The sequence below is a fragment of the Neoarius graeffei genome, chromosome 19, assembly GCF_027579695.1.
Source record: "Neoarius graeffei isolate fNeoGra1 chromosome 19, fNeoGra1.pri, whole genome shotgun sequence".
Lineage (NCBI taxonomy): Eukaryota > Metazoa > Chordata > Actinopteri > Siluriformes > Ariidae > Neoarius > Neoarius graeffei.
Window position 1 is genome coordinate 67,939,684 of NC_083587.1, and position 22,841 is coordinate 67,962,524.

Sequence of the window (22,841 nt, forward strand, 5' to 3'; positions counted from 1 at the left end):
ATCACGCATGTCCTGGGGTACTGTCCCTTCCTCCCAGCACTGTAGCAGAAGCTCGTGTAGGTGGCCCAAGAGGGAGCTTTCCTTGCCGGCTTTGATGACTTCAGGCGGGATGCCATTGCTACCTGGAGCTTTACCACAGGCTAGCTCCTCAATGGCCTCGTTGAGCTCCTCGATGGTGGGTGGGGTGTCCAGCTCCTCCATGATGGGCAGTGGGGTGGTCTCTTCAATGGCCGTGCATGTGATGGTGTTCTCCCTGGAGTACAGCTCCTGGTAATGCTCCACCCACCTCTCCATCTGTTTGCTGCGGTCAGTGACAACTTGCCCAGAGGCAGATTTGAGGGGAGCAGTCTTGACGCTTAGGCCAAAAGCTTTCTTCATGCCATCATGCATGGCTTGGACATTGCCAAGGTCTGCCGTTACCTGCATGTCCTGGCACAACTTCAGCCAGTACTGGTTGGCACATCTCCTGGCAGTCCACTGGGCGTTGCTTCGGGCTGTACGTAAAGCAGCAAGCGTCTTTGCTGTAGGCTCTCTATTGTAAGTAAGGAGAGTGGCTCGATTGGCGGCAATGTCAGGCAATCTTGACAATGCCTGCCTCGAACCAGTCCTCATTCTTCCTCTCTCTCTTCCCAAAGGTGCCCGTGGCAGACCGGTACACAGTGTCATGGATGTAGTTCCACCGCGATGTGGCACTATCAGTGGGGCAATCCTCGAAGGCACTGTCGGTGACTCTGGCGAAGCAGCTGGGGTTCGGTGCCTTGCTCAAGGGTGATTCAGCCATTCCTGCTGGTCCCAGGAATCGAACCGGCAACCTTTTGGCCCCAAAGCTGCTTCTCTAACCTTTAGGCCATGACGTCCCAATTTAACATCAGAGAATATCAGAGTTTTTTCCCCCCTTCAGAATATTACTCCCCACCTCAGCTTCATTTTTTTTCCTCTTTTAACCTAAAATGGCCCCAATATGCCATCGTATGCATGCGCACGACACAAAACAGAAGACAGCAGCAGCTTACGTGGTGGAGGCTGTGCATCTGGCCTCAGGTCTTTAATTCCACTATGTAATAATTTATTTTAATCCTACACCAGTAACGTTGCCAGGATATGATGAAGCCTCTTTCACACCAAGCTCTCTCTCTCCCTCTCTCTCTCTCTCTCTCTAGTCCACGTTGCCTCGATATTCAAGAAATACTGCACATCAAACAGCAACATAAAGTCCGACTGTATCAGTGTTTTCAAACCAATAAAAGTGAATTCTGAAGATAATTAAACATCAGATCACATGACTGAACAGAGAGAGAGAGAGAGAGAGAGAGAGAGAGAGACACACACACATCCTGTTATCAGTTTGTGGAGTCAAATCAAATCCATCCATCAGGTCTCAGCACCTCAGACTCTTATCAGCTTTCCTCTCAGCTTTAATCCAAGCTCATTCCACCGTCCCATCTCAGATTAATTAGCGTTTGTTAAAGCTGTCTTGCTCGGGGTGATGATCCAGATCCATCCTGAAGCTGTGGAAGTCTGAGTGAGACTGCTACACTGAGCACTAACCAACCTGTTTGTGCGGTTAGTGAGTTAAATGAGCTCAAGTTTCTTCTCGTCCTCTTTTTTTTTTTCCCCTCTTAAAATCAGAGCCACATTCTGGAATAAACCAGATTCACGACTTGCTTGCGTTACACTGCTCTCAGACACAGCGGGGTGTGTTCTCCTCCTCTGTGCAGTTGTTTAGGCAGGTGAGAAGAACACAGCGATCACACTCAGGTCTCGAGTGAGGTGGTCTCCGTCCCTGTCCGAATGATGAACTCTAGTGAGGCAGAGATTCGACTCTGAATTGACTCGGTGCAGGAAGTGAATAAATTCACTGTGTGAAGTGTTTGTGGGACGGAGCTGTAGATCTGCAGGAATGCGAAGTTGGAGAGATTTACAGGAACTCAAGGAGAAATTAAACTCTGGAGGAGATGCACAAAGTGTGTTCATCCCATTTTTATATATTAAAAAAATAATAAAAATTCTCGAATCATTTGCTGAGGAGTCGACTCCATGTTCACTGTGATTGGGCGATTCATTTCGATTTCTGACTGATTAATGAAAGTTTTGTGATGATTTCAGTGTTTATTAAAAAAAAAAACCCCACACACACACACAAACACTGAGCAGCGTCATGATGAAATATGCTGGACAGATGCCGGATATTAGCACATTCAGGCTACATGAAAGTGTTTTAGCAGGCAGAGGAATTAAAAATAAAAATAAAGAAAAGCTGCTTTTCTCCCCCTCATGAAAGCTGGCGTGATTGAGCCGACACTTAATCCCTGTTCTACTGCTGTCCCTCAGGCTACGAACGTGCAAGCATGTGTGTGTGTAGATCAAGTTTCCTGACACAAACTGTACCTGTTTAATGTGTAACACAAACCCTGTGCCTTATCTCCACTCCTGTTAGGCTCTGTGGCTGTTTCAATTCACACCTCAGAGCTCCAGGGCGTGTGAAAACCTCTATGGTGGACAAGGAGACTCGTTTAGAGAAAAAAAAAGTACACACGGAGGAACTAAGAAAGAAGGAGCAACCTGAACCCTAACCAGAGATACATAAAATATTGTATTAATAAATTAATAAACTATGAAAGAGAGAGGGGCCTGGTGATAAAACGATAGTGATCCGTCCCATCGATCGACACGTCATCAAGAGCAATAAAATAATTATTCAATATTAGTTTCACATAAACGTATTAAAATGTAAAATGCAGAAAATGAATACATAAACACACAGTTCTGTTGTGTGAACAAACCCCCAGGCGTGCTCCTCCCCGACTCGTAAACAGCATCATATCCCCTGATGACACGCTACGAGGGCCACGTAAACAGACACTCGTCTAACAGGTGTATTGTTCAGCTGCACCATCAATACGAAACCAGAGTAGCATTTCGCACACGGCTAAAATACACACGAACCGGGAACAGGTGGAACGAGCCAGTATTACCAGACAGCACAAAACAACCACCAACATTCTAATCACTTCAGATTTCGCTGGAATTTATTACACTCGCACTACTCGGTAACTCTGGCGTCACTGACTGATAACACACACGGCTTTTGTTTAATAAAACAACGTTCCAGAGCTGAATGACTGACTGAACTTGCCCCATGTTGTCATGGTAACGCTGATAGAACCACATGACTGCCACACTGATTCAGATCATCTACACTGAAAGACCTGCGTTCGGCTGTTTGTCCGATCGTTCCAGCGCAACACACTTCCTGTTAGTGATACACCACGCCATGTTCATTATTATTGATCTCTCGCCCACAACATTCTCCTTCACACTGATTTACTGAAACCAGATAAACGTCAGGAGGCCGTTAATGTTGCAGGGCGACACATCCGAGTGACGTCTCGGTGTGTGAAACACTGCAGACGATCAGAAAACTGACGAGAGAAAAAAATAAGGGTGAAATTACTGGTGTTGGTGTGATGGAGGTGAGGACACATTCTGATATTTGGAAAGCAAATATTTAAAAACAAAACACACACACACACACACACCTCGTCATATTCCTGAAACTGTAAAGAAGTGTAAACTCCTGTCCTTAAAGCAGATACGCAGAATGATGGCCTCACTCATTTATAAATGCCTTGAGACCTCAAGAATGGCACAGGAATAGTTAAGCGTTAACAGTAAATCTAATATCGTAATTTTTATGATTAAAGTGATTTATATAGGTAGCGGTCTGAGTGAATGACCTTGACATCTGTGACGTCACAGCAGGAAGTCTATCGGCCTCATCGCCATTTCCGCTATACTAAAACACAGAGCTGACTGCAACTCCGATCCTCCATTTAGAGCTAATTTATCGCCATGCCACGTAGATGTGTTGCTGGCCGGTGCAGCAACATGACAGAAGGTGGATTTACGTTGCATTCACGGCCCAAGAATGTTCAAACTGTAAAGATTTGGACGCGTTTTGCAAGAAGTTCACGGGCACATTGGGCGGCTACGAAGTGATCTCTCCTCTGCTCTGCATATTTTACTGAAGACTCGTACGAGACGTCTGATCTGTTGAGGAGCGCTGGCTACAAGCCCGGATTGAAAGAGGGTGCGGTACCAACAATTAAAGGAAACTACAAGAAAAAGTATTTTTATTTTTTTAAAGGAAAGAGAGTTTAGTTGCACCAGTCCTCCTGGAGTGAGCTAAGGATTGTTGCTAAAACCCGGAACAGAACGGGACATATTGCTCGGGCAGTGACCTCCCCGCAGTTGTTGCTAAAACCGGTGACGTCCTGTTCCGTCCCGGGTTTTAGTAATTGCCTGAGCTGAGCAGTAATGGCGGAGTACTCAGTATGGAGAGAATGAGTGGAGCAGCCGCCTTATTTCTTATTGCTGCCACCTCGCCCTTAGATTAGATTCACTTTATTCATCCCACATCAGGGAAATTCATGTGTTACAGTAGCAAGAAAATGTCAAACAGATAACATAAAATTTAGACAAACGAAAGATTAAATACAGAGGGCTATTTGCATTATCTACTGTGAAAAAGTATAGAAAAATTGCCTTATTGAGAGCCTCGCATACATACATAAAGTATGCATAAAAATAGTTTAAGGCCTATATTATTGCACATAATTGCATTGATGAGAGATGGCGGAGGTAGTAGTGGTGAAGTAGTGCAAATATAACGACAAACAGGTTATTGGTGCTACGTTACAAGTTGCGGGTGTTCTACAGTCTGACAGCAGCAGGTATGAATGCCCTGCAGTATCTCTCCTTCTTACAGCGTGGGTGTAGCAGTCTACTACTAAACGAGCTGCTTAAAGCCCCCACAGCCTCATGTAGGGGGTGAGAGGGGGTATCCATGATTGAGGTCAGCTTGGCTAACATCCTCCTCTCACCCACCTCCTCAATGGAGTCCAGAGGACAGTCCAAGACTGAGCCAGCCCTTCTGACCAGTTTATTAAGTTTCTTCCTGTCCCTCTCTGAACTTCCACAGCCCCAGCAGACCACAGCGTAGAAAATCACTGATGCTACCACAGAGTCATAAAAAGTCCTAAGCAGTGTCCTGCACACACCAAAAGACCTCAGTCTTGTCAACAGGTGGAGACGACTTTGGCCCTTCTTGTACAGGACATCTGTGTTGTTAATCCAGTCCAGTTTGTTGAGGTGAACACCCAGGTATTTGTACTCCTCCACAATCTCGATGTCCAAACCCTGGATGTTCACTGGTGCAATTTGAGGAACCGTCCTTCTGAAATCGATCACCACCTCTGTCTCCTTTCCTTACGTGGAAGAAGCGACTGAATGATGAACTGAAAGTCAGATTGTTTCAAAACAGTCGACCACAAGATCAGCCTTCAGGAAGTGAGAACACAGACAGGTAGCAGGGCTTTCCACTAAGGCTCATACTAGCCAGCCATGACAAATAAGTAGCCAGCGGGGGGAGTAAACACACAAACTCCTGTGCACGCAGTTCCCAGGATTAAATGTATTTTCCACAAACCATTTATTTATTCACTTTACTCAAATACAAAGTAAAATGGCAGTAAATCTTCTCTCTTTTCTTGCGTATTGCATCATGAGGCGTTCCTGGCTTGTAAATCTCTTATTTTCGGTGCATGACACATTCACGCAGCTGAGCATGCTATGAATTAACAACGACAACGGTCTGCAGTGGGGCGACACAATTACACACTCAGCCAACATTTGTCCATTTGTGTATGAAAATACACTCCAACCACTCAGTTTGGTTTCATTTACAACCAACGGTGTCTTGATGCCAGCACGTAATTGAACGAGAGAAGACTGGTTTACCGGAGACAAAATAAGTGTCATCTCTGCTTCTGTTCCCTCCGACGGCCCCGACACACTACTGCCTCCGCCGAGTGCGCGCACACACACCGCATGTCGGGGCCGCGGATGAGTTACTCTCCCCTGATCAACCAAGTCGGCGGGGAATTTGTGGTCATTATCGGTACAAACAGCGCGAATCACAACTTAAATGAGTGCAGTTCAGTTTGACATTGTCAGTCCGTTAGATAAACATTTAATTTTATTAAAATCGAAAATTAATATTTAGAGCCTGTGGGCTACAAAAATAATAGTCATTAAAGTAGCCGGCTGGACTTAATTGTGTAGTCAGCTGTACGGCTGGCAGCCGGCACTTGTGGAAAGCCCTGGGGTAAGCTCCGACTCTCATTTGGATAATTAAAAAAAAAAAAGCGCAACAAAAACACCACGTTGTTTCCCTGCATTTAGATTAATCCATGTAACTTGTATTGTGTGTTTAAGTTAACGGTGTAAGATTATTTAATTTGCTTCAGAATGTGATTGTCTCAGTTCATCTGATTATTTAATGAGCCTTTTACGTTTTATCAGTGAAAATGCATGCATGTACATGTATGTTGCATAAGTTATAGCACCCATCCTGTTTTAATGAGAGTCAACCCACAATCAGTGAAGTCAAATCAGTCTTAGTTGAGCGAGTCGGTAACGCTATTTCTTACTTTCACCAGAAATTTTTATTTATACGACTTTGGTCTATAGCTGTAAAAGGCCTCGGCCTTAAAACCGGTTCCCGCTGTGACGTCATGCGCTCAGGGCTGGCTGGCTCAGCGCCAATCACAACTTTGCGATCGATTTTAACTCTCAAAAATATATATTTTTTATTCCCATTTATGCAGCACACAAGAGTCCAGGATGGAGATACTATCCACTCAGAAATTTATTTAAAAACAAAGGCTCTGCATACCTGCTTTAAACTTTCAGCTTCACCTCGGACTGTTACACAGCACTGACACCGGAGACTCCTTCCAGAGATCGAACATAAACTACAGAAAATATTATAACACGTTTATGCGAAGCGTCCAGCCGCGTCCCTGTGAATGAGCAGTTACTATAGAAACGATAATGTATTAATATAAACCTGTGCTACTGTCAGAGCTGCTGTTACAAAGAATTAGTATAAATATGCAGGTGATTATAGAATATTGTGTGCCGATTGGTCGAGAGACTCAGACTATTTCTCGATAATCACCTCGAGTGACTCGGCAAAATGGCTCCAATCGCTTCGTCACTGTAAGAGAGGAAGAATTACAGATGAAAGAAAATGCTGTTCCTAAAAGCACTAAAGATGCTTCGAAGTTTGGTCTAAAACTATTCAAAGGGAAGGTGGAACTGGGATTTATTCTATCGATTTCAAAACGAAGGATTGTGTGTGACTCAGTATAGATCAGTGACACGAGTCTGCGCCGCAGAGTTATTACACTTACATGAGTTTGAAGATTAAACAACCTCGACTTCATCTCGATTATTCATCAATATTCACTTCACCTTCAGCAAATAACTTAATCAAAGCCTTCAATTCTGACCAATCACAATCCAGAATTCAGCACTGTGATGCAAGAATCGTGTTTAAGGTCACGTCTCACAGGGTTTTTGTCTCCTCAATACTTTCTTAGTGTCTCTCAGGGACAAAATCAAACCAGTTAACTCGCGTTAGTGCTGTGTTCAGTTTAACGCATCCCTTAACTTAGTGTGTAGTCACAGAACATAATATTACAGAACAGTATTACAATACCATCACGTCTGGTGTTTAAGGAACGTTAGCGCGAGCGAGCCCGACAGGACAGACGTAGCTCAGTAGCTAATGCTGCATTCAAAAATGGTGATTTCCAACCTCCAAGTAGGACAGAACAAACAAAACGTCCCCTCAACTCAGAATGTTCTCCTCAACCCTGAGTCCAGTGAGCGCCGTCTGATCCAAATAACCACTCGGAGCCTCAGCAGGAACTCGGCAGCACAAAACTACACCGGAACATGCGGGGTGTGTGTGCGCGCGTGTGGGTGTGCGCGCGCATGTTCCTACTTTGTAGCTCAAACTTGACATTATTCTACGTTCCGACCTGTGACGTGAGGCAGAACAGAGTATTGCACCAGGTCACTGCTCAGAAGGTCATGAGTTCAGATCCCAGCATCACTGAGCAGCTCAGCTGGATTCCGTCTCAGTCACGAGTTTCTCTGGATCAAAGCTTCAGCCAAAATCATGCAAACAAAACTGACACACTTCATATCACACAGAGAGAAACACACACACACACAGAAAAGACACAGACAGAGAGAGAAACACAGACAGAGAGATGATAATTATAGCAACCAGCTGCTCTGTGTGTGTGTGTGTGTGTGTGTGTGTGTGTGCGCGCGCGCTCGTGTATATCCAGGTGATAAAGCCCAGCGGGGGAGAGGTGCATGGCGACGATGACAGTCTGGGACACAGAGAGCCGGCGGCATCCACACAAGCTCTGAATAAACCGAGACACAAAAAACCTGCAGCGGTGAAAGAGTTTCAGCTTCAACTTCACCCACACAGTGTTCGGTTTAATAAAACACACACACACACACACACACACACACACACACACACACACACACACACGTGCGAGGGCTGGAGGAGCTTGATCACATCATCTGACATTACAACACCAACATACACAGGCTCCCACAACCTGCTTGTACTACAATACTTTACACTCTAAAAAATAATGGGGCCAGTACCGGTTCTTCAGGGCGATGCCATAGAAGAACCTTTTTCGGGGCTTCAAAGAACCGTTCATGCAACAGTTCTTTAAAGAACCATTTAAACCATTTGTTTGAGCAGTGAAGACAGATTTGTGTAAACACAGCCTATGTGCATTGACCAGCAAATGGTAAGAGAATGCCAGGCTCTGATGAACCATTTCCAATGTGAAGAACCTTTTGCATAATGTAATGGTTCATCACAGAGTTTTGACTCTCCATGGAACCATCCAGAGATTTGAAGAACCACTGAAGCACCTTTATTTTTTAGAGTGTACTTCAATAAATACAAAAACCCCAATAATCTTATGTATAAAACTAACGCCACATCAGCTCCTTCCAGTCCGCTGGGAATAACGTTTATTAAACACGAGTCGTATATCACAGATCTCGTACCATCACCACGCCATGAGATCCCTACAGGGCGCCATGAGATCCCTACAGGGCGTGGCATTTTGTTTGTGATCTCAATTTGTTCACAAACTGCAGCAAAACAGCACCGAGTTTATTTTTAACTATGAAAAGCTCATATTTACATCTAATGTCTACAACCACAAATTAACACTGAAAAGCAGAAGAATGTAAAAAATTTTACAGTTTTAAAACTAAAAAATTGCACCATTAACTCAGCTCCTTCAAATCACTTTTTAATTATGAGTGAAATCTTTGTTGAAATTAAAATTGATTAAAAACACACCGAAAACCTGAAGCATCTTGGAAATAATTTAAGCATGATAAAGTTAAATTATTCAACGGTACAAAAACATGAAATAATGATTTTAAAGTTTGCTAACAGATTTTACTAATAATTAGTGTTGCATTTAAAAAAGGCTAAAAAGTTCAATGATGCTTTTATTTCACACTGAAAAGGAACAAATGTTTAAAGAAACCTTGTAAAAATCCAGCAAAAAAAAAAAAAAAGTCGTTTAATCAGCTTGTAATAAAAAATTTAAATAAAAGATTCCATGACATTTGATATCTGAGGAAAGTAGATCACGAGATCATTTATCACAAGATGGATTCTCGATCATCACATCGCTCAGCCCTGACTTTTCCTCCAGGGGTTTTCTCACCTTTTATTGGAGGATTAAGAAGAAAATTAAAAAGCACAGGCAGCACGGTGGTGTAGTGGTTATCACTGTCGCCTCACAGCAAGAAGGTCCTGGGTTCGAGCCCCGGGGCCGGCGAGGGCCTTTCTGTGCGGAGTTTGCATGTTCTCCCCGTGTCCGCGTGGGTTTCCTCCGGGTGCTCCGGTTTCCCCCACAGTCCAAAGACATGCAGGTTAGGTTAACTGGTGACTCTAAATTGAGCGTAGGTGTGAATGTGAATGTGAATGGTTGTCTGTGTCTATGTGTCAGCCCTGTGATGACCTGGCGACTTGTCCAGGGTGAACCCCGCCTTTCGCCCGTAGTCAGCTGGGATAGGCTCCAGCTCACCTGCGACCCTGTAGAACAGGATAAAGCGGCTAGAGATAATGAGAGGAGATCGTTCTGTTGGAAACTCTGCCGTGAGAACACACCCCATGGGTTCATGCTGTAAAAGCATCTGAGTTGGTCTCTCTCACACGCACTCAGCACTGTTTCACTGTTTATTTTACTGTTTAAACGTCACGTTTAATCTTCTAGTAAATATTTATAAACCTTTACAGAGACATTCATCACACCATCATGATTACACACTGGCACCAACCGGAACAAAAATCTCTCACCTCACACACACACACACACCAGGGAATAATCTGAATCCAGGCCGAGCAAGAAGATGGTAATCGATATGGAGAAATTATTTAAATTCTAAAAATATTAAAGCATTAAATAAACAGTTTGTCCATTATATATTTTATATACACACACAAACTGATCTAATTCTCTAATTGTGTGTGATCTAATTTTTTTAAATAAACCTGAGTATAAGCAGATGATTTATAATTAAAATTTTACAAAAAAAAATTTACTACTATTAGTTAGAATAACTTAAAATAAAATATTAATAAAAATAAATTTAAAAAAAATTACTAATACATTTTAAACAAAATTTTTTGTTGCCAGAATAAAAAAAAAAAAAGTAACTGTATAAAACTCCCATTAGAAAATGCAAGTAGGGCGGGGCAATGATGTAATGAGGTGGCGATGTGATTTGATCTGTACATCATGATATTCATCATCTCAGAAATGAGTGTATCATGAATTTTTTTAAATTAAATAAAAATGAATAATTTCAGAATTAAATTTAATGATTAGCTGTGGCAGTTCAAATGTGCAAAATTGTACAAACATTTTTACAGATAAACGACTTTTATTCAGTTTTAAATATTGATTAAATTTTTATAAATATAAAACGTTTTTTTAATTAGATATTAAATAAAACGAAGTAAATAACGCCCAGCCCATGAGGGATTTTTTTTTGTTAAAACACAACACTACTGACTGCACTACTGGCAGTTTGAGAGGAAACAGATGATACATTTCTGTGATTCACAAAACGCATGACGATACGATATTTTTGTCCCGTCGCTTCACCACTGAACACACAGCTGCGTAATGAAACAAGTTTAAGCACAAGTCTGTGAAATGTGTTTTCAATGTGAATATATTTGATTCAGTTCTTATTGGAACCCTGAAGCTCCTCCCACTTCCGTGTGACTGTTACACGGTGAGTGATCGTGAACGTACAAGGCTTGGTCATTTATTTACTCGTTTAAAAATTCCACATCTTCAGCGTGATGACTGATGTTTACCTAAAATACCACAACAAACGAGGAAGTAGGTCACTGGATCAGAACATGACTTGCATATTACGTGTGTGTGTGATCTCATCTCCGGAGCACGCGGACACGGGGAGAACATGCAAACTCCGCACAGAAAGGCCCTCGCCGGCCACGGGGCTCGAACCCAGGACCTTCTTGCTGTGAGGCGACAGCGCTAACCACTACACTGTCGAGAATCTTATCAGGGTCCAATATAAACACTTCAGGTCAATATCCATCATCAATATAATACCACAACGTTAACCCAGCAGTCGACTGCCTTCACACTCACCGCTCACAGGAAACGGATCCTCAACTCTCTCCCTCTCTCACACACACACACAACATCCAGACTAAATTAGCACATCAGAGTTAGTTTGTTTTTAATTAGTGCAATAATTGTTTGCTCTCCCATTAGCTCATAAAAAACAATAAAACAGAGAGGTTAAAAGCGAGAGTGTGTTCCCAGCGCGACTTTAAAATCATACCCTGATCATCTCAGAACCACAGCTCGAGCTTCTCCACCGACTGTTCCACTGTACACCAGGGACACGGCACCGAGACCACGCCCACCTGTGCTAAAGAACGGTACCGTGGTTGTGTGTACATCACCAGAATACGACTTGAGGGCAGAGGTCATTCTCACAGTGTTCCTACACACAGCATCAACTTCAGAACGTGAAATAAAAACCACGCAATCGCTCAGACTGAGGAGCTCCAAGTCAAACCTCCTTCAGCTTCTGTTTCTGATCCAATCCCACATTTCAGTCTCATATCAGTCCAGTAACAACATCCACAGTTTCATAGTCAGATCAGAATAAATCCAGAGATCACTACAGGACCCCCGGGGTTCCACTGCAGTTTAGCACAAAAATAGAAGCAAGATTTTTAAAAGAAAATGATAAATTAAGTGTGACCGTTTCGCGTTTCCTCCACGTGATGTTCTGTGATTAAAGCTCAGTTTCTCCTCTCGCGGGAATCATACGGATCTCCGAGACCCGATACGGTACCAAAGGATTTCGATTGCATTCACCTCAGTATCTGTGGTCACGTTCCATCAAATGTGAAATACTGCTTTATCAAATCATCTGAAAATCCACCTCACACCAGGGACAAACCTCACGATATTGGAGTTTTTGTTTATTTCACGTCTTTGAATGACTTGTGTTTTAGTTCATGATTTCAAATTACACATTAAACAGGTTCACAGAAACACAGTTTCAGACCCTCCCTCCCTCCCCGCCATCAGACCCTCCACCCCCCCATCGGACCCGCTCCCCCCCTCCATCAGACAAACTATCCCTCTCCCTCCATCAGACAGACTCTCCCTCCCTCTCTCCCCTCCATCAGACACACTCCCTGTCTGTGGTTCTCTCTCCGCGTCCGTCTCTCCCTTTCTCTGTCTGTCCACCAGTCTCTCTCCCCTCTGTCTCTCTCCCTATCCATCTGTGTGTCTCTCCCTTTGTCCATCTCTCTCTCTCTCTCTCTCTCTCCCCCCCTCTCCCCATCTGTCTGTCCAGCTCTCTCTTCGTCCATCTGTCTTTCTCCATCCATCCATCTCTGTCCATCTGTCTGTGTCTTTCCCTCCCCATCTCTGTCTCTCAGTCTGTCCATCTATCTCTCTGTCCATCTGTCTCTCCCCATCCATCTGTCTGTCTGTCTCTCAGGCTTGCTTTCAGTCCATCTGTCTGTGTGTCTGTCCCCTTCTGTCCATCTAGCTCCCCATCCATCGGTCTCTCTCTCAGTCCATCTGTCTCTCCCTCCTCCTCTGTCCATCTGTGTCTGTCTCCCCATCCATCCATCTCTCCCTCCCTGTTCATCTGTGTCTCTCTCTCCATCCATCTGTCTCTCTCTGTCCATCTGTCTCCCTCTCCCCATCCACCTGTCTCCCAGTCTCTGTCTCTCCCATCCATCCATCCATCTCTCTCTCTCCCCGTCTCTTCTCCATCCATATCTCTCTCTCTCTCTGTGTCCATCTGTCTGGGTGTCTCTCTCTCTCTCTCCCCCCCCATACATCTGTCGCTCAGTGTCTGTCCATCTGTCTCTCCCCCATCCATCCATCTCTCCCTCCCTGTCTGAGGAAGGTGAGAGCTGAATTATTCCAGATGGAGCAGTAAAACCTGCTTATAGAGATCTTGCAGTCACGTGACCGGAAAGTACACAGCCGCCATCTTGTCGGTAAAAAACACCGCTGAATACTGCTGCACTCGTGTACAGAATGGATCAATTTCAACCGACGGACTACACGGCTCATTTTTCTAATGAACAGATAACTAGATACATGTGTAAAATAAACGATCTACAGATTAGTGACCCTTATGGCTTACTGGATGTAGTTTTCATGACCGTGTCAGTGGATATTGAACTGCCAGAGGTGGAATACCCAGACGTGTACAATTACCTCATTAACTTTCCCTCGCTGTTCAGTGGTGAAGCACTGCGTGCTTATAAATCTCTGGACACTTATCTTTACAGAAATTCAGGATGTCTCAGCAACTCAGATGTGGCATCTTGTAAACAAGAAAATAATCCTCATTGGACGGGTAAGTCACTTAAGTATTGAGTATAGCACTGACCAGCCGATTATAGAATAGAATAAGGTAATTCCAGCTGTAATTCCAAATTGTCCGTCTTGTTTACCATGGATCTGGCGTTGGAGAGATAGAGGCTTAGCAGTGGAGATTTGAGTGGCTGTTTTCTGAGCTTAGTCAACAGGCCAGCTCTGCAGCCTCGCTTTTGCTTCCGCTCCCGACGCCGCCTCCTTCGCTTCCGATAACAATCCACGGAGACCCCGCTGGTCTCGCTATCTCGTCCGGAATGTTGTGCATGCGATGGAAATCGCTACAAACCGTCATTTTCTGCTGGAAACCAATGTCCAGTCAGTCCATACGGTTGTAGTGGATATTGAAGTCCGGTACAGACGAACAACACGCAAAAATACACACAAACAAAAACCGTGCACAGGTAGGGAGAGCTTGTAGCCGCAGCCGTTGTAGTAGAATTGTATATAGTAGGGTTTTCCAGAAGAAAAGGTAGAAGTAGAAGTAGAACCAGAAGGCGGAATATGGCGTTTGACCGACAATATGACGTCTGTTACAATCTGGATCGGCTGTGACGTCACATGCAAGTGCTCCATTGGCTCTTTAAGTCCAGGTATCACTGCTGCCCATCACCACTCACCTCCCCCCCTTCTCTCTCTGTACAGGAGCTACTCAGGATTACTTCACTTTTACCTCACTGTTTTTACACTTCTTTACTTCCTTCATTCCTTTCACAGACTCACCCTTTTGTATGTGTTCGAGAGAGAGAGAGAGAGGGAGAGAGAGAGAGATGATTTTAGATGAGCAGACTCATGAACAGTAAGACAGAGCTGAATGATTATACAGCACGGATCAGAGATTAAAGCAGCTGTAATCTGCGATGAGGATACAGACTTCAGCCCAGGAGAAGATGAACCCAGGAGAGAGGATGAGCCTGGGAGAAGCACAGGATTCACTCATCTGGACAAGGGGAGCAGTGCAGTATCACGTTTTTTGACTTCTCCAGCGCCTTTAACACCATCCAGCCCCTTCTACTGAGAGTCAAGTTGCAGGAGATGGAGGTGGACACACACCTGGTCTCCTGGATCCCAGACCTCACCGGGAGACCCAAACATGTCAGGATCAGGGATGGCATTTCTGACACTGTGATCAGCAGCACGGGAGCACCACAGGGGACTGTGATCTCTCCAGTTCTGTTCACTCTCTACACATCAGACTTCAAATACAACTCGAAGTCTTGCCACATGCAGAAGTTCTCGGACACTACTGCGATTGTGGGATGTGTTCATGATGGACAGGAGGAGGACAGGAGCCTGATACAGGACTTTGTGTTGTGGTGTAAATCCAACCACCTGCAGCTGAACACTGGCAAAACAAAAAGAAATGCCTGTGGACTTTAGAAGGTCCAGGCCGACTCTGCAGCCGATCTCTATTGAAGGGGTCGATGTGGAGATGGTCAGGACCTACAAATACCTGGGTGTACATCTGGACAACAAGCTGGACTGGACAGTGAACACTGTTACCCTCTACAGGAAGGGTCAGAGCAGACGCTACTTCCTGAGGAGGCTTCAGGATCTGCCAAAAACTGCTGATGTTCTACCAGTCTTTGGTAGCCAGTGTCCTCTTCTGTGCTGTAGTGTGTTGGGGAGGCAGCATTAAGGAGAGAGACACTGGATGGCTCGACAGGCTGGTGAAGAAAGCTGGCTCTGTGCTGGGAACTGAGCTGGAGTCCCTTACATCAGTGACCGAGCGAAGGGCCCTGAGCAAACTGCTCTCAAACCATGGACAATGTTCACCACCCTCTGCACGGCACAATCATCAGGTAGAGGAGCTCGTTCAGCGGCAGACTGTTGTCCCTACCCTGTACCACAGACAGATTCAGGAAGTCTTTTGTCCCTTGGGCCATTAGACTGTTCAACTCCTCCCAACTCAGCAAAAATAAGACTCTGTGACTCTGCTGTACTCAGGACTAGTTACGCTGCTCTTTCATGTCCATTGCACTTTTCTGCTGCTTACATAGATCAGGGATGCAAACAGCGCACCTTTTGGCGGATGCCGCCTTTTTCACGACTGAATCGCGCAGATCCGATTTTTTTTTTTTTTAGGGGGGGCGTTGGAGTGTCTGATTATAATTTCAAAGTAAATTCTGTATTAAAATTACTAAATAAGCAAATCCGTTACAGTCCATGAAACATAGGAAGTATAAGGATGAGAGAAAAAAAAAAAAAAAAAACAGTAAATCAGAAAGCTGCACACATCTGCAGTGCAATATAAAATAACATAACTAAAATGATTATTTTCATCCTAAAATGTGGTCAAGATATTGGGACATAAATATTACAGACAACTAACACAAAGCTTACAGCCTTATATTTAAAAGCACTATGGAAGTAGTGGATTCCGAATTGTCAAAAAAAAAAAAAGTCCTCTCCGAGAATCACTTCATTTGTTTCTCCCAGCCCTGCTTAAAGATACACTTCATCTTCTTTATCTTATAGCAGATTACACAAAACTACCATACACAACCGCTCATAAGTTTTGGGTCACCCAGACAATTGTGTGTTTTCCATGAAAAGTCACACTTTTAGGCTACGTTTACATTACGTCGAATCAGCGGATCATCAGATTAACGTTCTTTAAACGATTCGCGTTTACACTAAAACCGTTAGCCGTGCACACAGCAACGCCAATACGCGGATACGCTAATCACATGACTTTAGACGGCGCGTAACATGATCCCAGTGCATTTCAGACGGCGCGTAACATGATCCCAGTGCATTTAGGGCATGCGCAAGGCTCACCACTTGCAAGTAGAAGGATGGCAAGCCACGCAAGGCTCACCACTTGCAAGTAGAAGGACGGCAAGCCTAATACACGGATACGCTCGGCTCCGCAGGCATCCTGCGCTCCAAATCACTCCGCCCTGAACAGCGAATGCCCTCTGGAGGGTGCGCACTCCGGCCCTGCGCAGCTCACACAGCGCGCGAGTGAAGTGAACAAGCCGTGATTCGGGACTGAGCCGCTGTGTGTGTGATCCCAGCGCACATCACTTACTACTTGCAAGTGGAAGGACAGCAAGCCTAAAGACAATCATAACTACACAATGGGCAGTATTTGCATCAGTATCTGCAGTATTTTCATACTTTTATACTCTTTAATGAAAGGTGATACAAGGCAGAAGTCCACGCCGTTTTTCAGCAGTCGCGTCACATGACCAACGCCAGCGAATCAGGAAGGTGGAGGTCACAGTGACGTTGTCCAATGAGACGCCAGCTAGAGCTCAGCACAGCGTATTCTGAATGTTTACACAGCACCGGAGCTGACACGATCTGGATTGAATACGTGGACGCTGGCGGATTCCCGTTTCCTGGCGTTTCCAGGGGGTTTAATGTAAACGGACAGTGCATCCACGAAGAAAACGAGCCAGATACGGTCTAATGTAAACGTAGCCTTATTTCCCACCATAAGTTGTAAAATGAATAGAAAATATAGTCGAGACATTTTTCTGGCCATTTTGAGCATTTAATCGACCCCACAAATGTGATGCTCCAGAAACTCAATCTGCTCAAAGGAAGGTCAGTTTTATAGCTTCTCTAAAGAGCTCAACTGTTTTCAGCTGTGCTAACATGATTGTACAAGGGTTTTCTAATCATCCATTAGCCTTCTGAGGCAATGAGCAAACACATTGTACCATTAGAACACTGGAGTGAGAGTTGCTGGAAATGGGCCTCTATACACCTATGGAGATATTGCACCAAAAACCACACATTTGCAGCTAGAATAGTCATTTACCACATTAGCAATGTATAGAGTGGATTTCTGATTAGTTTAAAGTGATCTTCATTGAAAAGAACAGTGCTTTTCTTTCAGAAATAAGGACATTTCAAAGGGACCCCAAACTTTTGAACAGAAAAATGAACTGAAATCTGTTCTTTAACTTGTCCTTCACTTAAAAACTGGCAAGGCAAGTTTATTTCTATAGCGCATTTCATACCCAGTGGCAGTTCAATGTGCTTTACAGAGGTAAAGGCAAAACACTAAACAATAGAAAATAAAATTACATAAAATAAAGGGGGAAGAAGAGAGAAAAAAAAAGAATTAAACAATAGTAGAAATAAAAAAATGAAGTTAAAGTTCAGTAAAAAACAGCAGAATAAAATAGAATAAAAGTTAAGTAAAGTTTAAAACATGTAAAGATGATGATATTTATCAGTTAGCAGAAAGCATCTGAGAACAGCTTGGTCTTTAGTCTAGATTTGAAGCTGCCAACAGCAGGAGCATTTTTGATGTCCTCTGGCAGTTGGTTCCATAGCTGCACTGCATAGGAGCTAAAAGCTGCTTCACCACACTTTGTTTTAACAACAGGTTTTACCAGTAAATTTTTCTGCTGCGATCTGGTAGATCTGATTGGGTTCGGCCGCTGCAACATATCAGAGAGGTACTTGGGCAGCAATGCTTTAAGGGTGATTCTCATGAAGACCTTCACATTAACAAAGTTTTTCACCTCATTTCAGTATTTTTTCAAGTTGAGAGCCTAAAATAGAGTGTGAACTTTACTATGTTGATCTTTTTTTAATGGAAAAATATTTTAATAGAATTTTATTCTTATTTGAGGCTTACATGATCCAGAATAATTCTCATCACGTTACAGTAAATGATGAAGCTAGATCATGAGTTAAACATTTGACAATTTTTCATATTTCCACAAAATATCCCATTAAATGAACAGCACAGTTCATGACAATTACTTTATATATTTTTTGACATTTATTTATTGCCCTCACAGTGCATGGTAATGAGAATATTGAGTAACGGTAATGAGATTGACTAATTTCACAAATAACCTGAAATGCTAGCATGCTAGCAACCTATAACTTTGCCACATGTTAAAGCCTTATATTGTGATCATAAAATAATATTTTATTTTTAAAAGTAATGAGTATTAAACCATAACGATAATGATAATAGACAGTGTAACTGAGGACAGATTTAGCAACATTAACATAAATATCACAAAGTAAGAGAAGAGTGAGCAACTGACCTTGTCTCCATTTTGAATCTTGTATCTGAAGTGGGACAGCTGATCAATTTAAAGGCACGGTGTACTTTTTATGGGGGGGGGGTGAAATCATGAAACGGTAATGAGAAACATTTGGTGCGGACACAGTTATTTTGTTTAAAATCAAGTACCTTTTTTGTTCAACACAAATATTAATATTATGCATAAATATAGATGTTTTAAAATAACTTTTTATATAATTAGGAATTTTTATATGAGTTAAAGTAAACATTAAAAAAGGGATGCGGACACATAACGGTAATGAGAATTTCCATAGATTTTTTTTAATTGATATAAAAATTAGTTTATATGATGATGAAAACCATTTGTCCATACAGTGCTCCCTATTTTCTTTACACAAAATATCAGAGTTTATGTGAATTAAGTATTGATTTTGGAAAATGCGTCCTGGACATGTTCACTGCAGCTTCATGAGAATCACCCTTAAAGTCAGTTCTGTAGCTTACTGCAAGCCAGTGAAGGGACCTTAGAATTGGAATAATGTGCTCTGTTCTTTTTGTTGGTGTGAGAACCCAACTGCATTTTGAATCACCTGAAGTTGTTACAAGAACCAGTCTGAATCAATTTGAACTTTGTCCCCTGATTGTAAAACAGCCCCTATCTGATCTGACCTGAGGGTTAAAGGTCAGGAGTGCTGAAGCAGTGCTTTAACACCAGCTGTGTTCACACCAGTGGCGTGCACAGATAGACATGAGGTGGTGCTCAAGCACCCGCCCCTCTGCCCAAAAAAAGTACCCTTTTGAATTTTTTTTTTTTTACAGTTTACTGAGGCCAATGTCGACATGATCTTTTAGAAAAGCCGCGGCATTAAAAGCGTGTGTGAAAATAATGTCCCGATGTGTGCCTCCTCCGCACACACACCGGACCTCTGTCTCTCTCGCTCTGTCACGTGATCAAGCGTGCAGTGCATTCAGTGTGAGGTTGCAGCAGCATAGCGTCCTGGAAGCCACGGCCTTGTCAGCGCAGACAACACATCGGGCAGTCAGTCCGTCAGCTCTTCCCCTGCCCCACCAGCCAGCGAACACATGAATCGAGTGAAAATGTATTGTTTGCCCTCTAAGCCCAAGCTGTAATTATTTTGTCGTGAAGTAGCCCGTCGCATACACAAACAACTGCACATGGCAGCCTTTGCCAGCTTATTTGCTCCCTTTCCATATGGAGAAACAAACCGAACAACATTTTAAATGTAACCTAAACCATTGAGGCAACCCCACTCTCCATCAATTACAACCTGTTTTATAACATGATTAAGAATAGCACGTTATGCTAGTATACACGCAGTTATGCAAATAAAGGAGAGCTCTGTGGAGCCCACTGAGGGTGTAGGTTTCGTTACAAGTTTTAAGATCTCACGGAAATCTGTGAATAAACAGTCTTGAGACTCAAGTCAGTGACGGGAAGATCAGACTTTATGAGACTTTTTAAAGATGGAACTACAGAAAAATACCCAAAACTTTGCTATGATTATGAACACAAGAGGAGGGTTAAATCTCAGACTTTTATAATAAGGTGTTCCACATGCGCAAAAACAGTGCCTTTTCCCCTCAGAATGTCTGCGCACGCCACTGCTTCACATCAACTCCACAAACAAACCCGATTCCTCACACAACATCATTTAATAACGCGCTCCAGTCACAGCCAAACCCATCCATCAGCCGGAAGCGGGTCACTTTCAGGGATTAAACTCACCGAAGGACCGGAAGCCGCTTCTTCATGTTGATGAGCTTCATGCTAACGCGCAGGCGCTTCACAACCACATTACTGCAGCAAAATCAACCGTTTACCTCAGAATCCCCGCTCACTCTCCTCTCTCACTCCCCGCTCACTCTCCTCTCACTCCCCGCTCACTCCTCCAGGGGAAATAAAGCCGCTGAACCGCCGTGTGAGGGAGCGGAGCGGAGCAGCGAGTCCACCCTCAGCACACCGGAAGTGAGCTGCTCTGTTGTGGCTAAAAAATCACGCGTGGAAACTAGTAACCACAGCTGCGTCATGACGTCATCACGTAAAAAAAATATATATATATAAAGACTAAAGCTTTTCCACCTGCACGCGCTTCAGTTTCGATGTGACAATCACAGATTTGAGCAGAAATAACAACAACCTCCTCTTCCTCTTTCTCTTCCTCCTCTTCCTCTTTCTCTTCCTCCTCTTCCTCTTTCTCCTCCCAGTGAAGCTCTATCAGTCCAAACTCTCAGATTTTCTACCCAGAATATTTTGGGGTCACATTTTGGGTTCACTTCCTGCAGCAAAACAAAATGGCGGCGGTTGGGGGGCGGGGACATGTTGCTACTCAAACACAGAAAGAATGAACTGGTTATTAGAGAACACAATCTGAAGAAAAGGTTCCTCTGAAAAAGTTCCTTGGGAAGTTCCTGACCTCAACTTGATGTGGTACAAAACTCCAAAGTATTGCACATTATTTTCTAATTAACACCTGGAACCTGCCAGCATTCGGTACTCGGTTCCTCAAGGGATCTTCACTGCTTTTGTAAGGTTTCATTGAGTCATACAGCAGGTAGCCTGTTGTGATCTCATCACAGGATTGGGGTTTGATCTTGAGTTGAAGTTGAGTTGAGTTGAGTATGGTTTCTTCCCACTGTCCAGGAAGATCAAATGTCCCTGGCTGTGAGTCTGTGTGTCCGTGGTACCTTGTGATGAACTGGTGTCCCTATCCAGGATGTTTTCCCACCTCACAACAAGTAGATTCTCCGCCTCCCCATCCAGGATAATAGTTTATTAATCTGCTAAAACAGTTCTCCATGGAACCCCTTCTTAAGCCTCGGTCGCAACCGGCCGTACGTGCTCCTAAGGCCGGTCTACGTGCAAAAAACGCAAGAAACGCACGGAGGGCGCGCGTGAAACGTGCTGATTTTTGAGCCGTAGACTGGCCGCAAACCAGCCGCGGAGGTTCTTTGTCATGTCAAACAAACTCTACGGGCGCTTATGTTTTTTTCAGGTTGCAAGACAAACTTACGGCCAACATGCGTCTTTCTCCACGAACAAAATAAATGCAGTGATTTGGGAAACACCAAAAATCGCACGGCCAAAAAATCGTACGTCTGGTTGTGACCTAGGCTTTAGATGAGAGGTACTTAGCAGACACTCTTATCCAGAGGGACATACAACACAAACCCAGGGTAGCCTGGGGAGCAGTTGAGGATTCAGTGCCTTGCTCAAGGGCACATCAGCCATTCCTACTGGTCCAGGGAAACAAACCGGTGACCTTTTGGTCCCAAAGCTGCTTCTTTAACCAATCAGCCAGGGCTTCCCCCTTTATCCTGTAGGTTCCCCCAGCAGAACAACCCAAAGAACCCCCCCCCCCCCCCCCCCCCCCCATCTGTCCCTCTGAGTTACATGTCAATCCTGATATCGAGATGCTGAACCTCTTCTGCTCCTCGGACCTGCCTGATCCATCCTGGTGCCCTGTGCCTGGTTGGAGTCTCATCGCATCGCTCCTGTGGAGGACGGCCCCATATGGACAGTTGAAAGTCACACCTGGAGGACGCTCTGGACTCTTACAGTAATGCTTTTATGGCTGAGGACTACAGTTGACTTGCTAACTTTAGGACTGCAGTTGTCATGAACAGTTTTGCACTCAAGTTTCCATCAATGAAGAGTTTATAACATAAACGAAACTGACTTCATGTTAAAACTGTTAATATTATAGTCAGGCTGTCTGTTGTTGCCCAAATGAGGATGGGTTCCCTTTTGAGTCTGGTTCCTCTCGAGGTTTCTTCCTCATGCCGTCTGAGGGAGTTTTTCCTTGCCACCGTCGCCACAGGCTTCATCATTGGGGATAGATTAGGGATAAAATTAGCTCATGTTTAAAGTCATTCAAATTCTGTAAAGTTGCTTTGCGATAATGTTTATTGTTAAAAGCGCGATACAAATAAACTTGACTTGACTTACATTTTCT

The 22,841-nt window shown here is 43.8% G+C and overlaps 1 protein-coding gene across 8 annotated transcripts in view; it reads right to left on the reverse strand.

Moving 5' to 3' along the window:
- Positions 1 to 21,171, reverse strand: part of si:dkey-199f5.8 (beta-1,4-galactosyltransferase 3) — a 37,956-nt gene extending 16,785 nt beyond the window's left edge. For 2 of the 8 annotated variants that reach the window (XM_060900495.1, XM_060900494.1), the window contains exon 1: positions 1,332 to 1,559. The gene's annotated coding sequence lies outside the window, so the exon portion shown is untranslated. Of the gene's footprint in view, positions 1 to 1,331; positions 1,560 to 2,388; positions 2,413 to 20,614; positions 20,890 to 20,968 lie in introns of those variants that run through there. The other 6 variants (XM_060900496.1, XM_060900493.1, XM_060900492.1 and 3 more) reach the window with 6 other exon arrangements.
- Between the last annotated feature and the right edge of the window lie 1,670 nt (positions 21,172 to 22,841).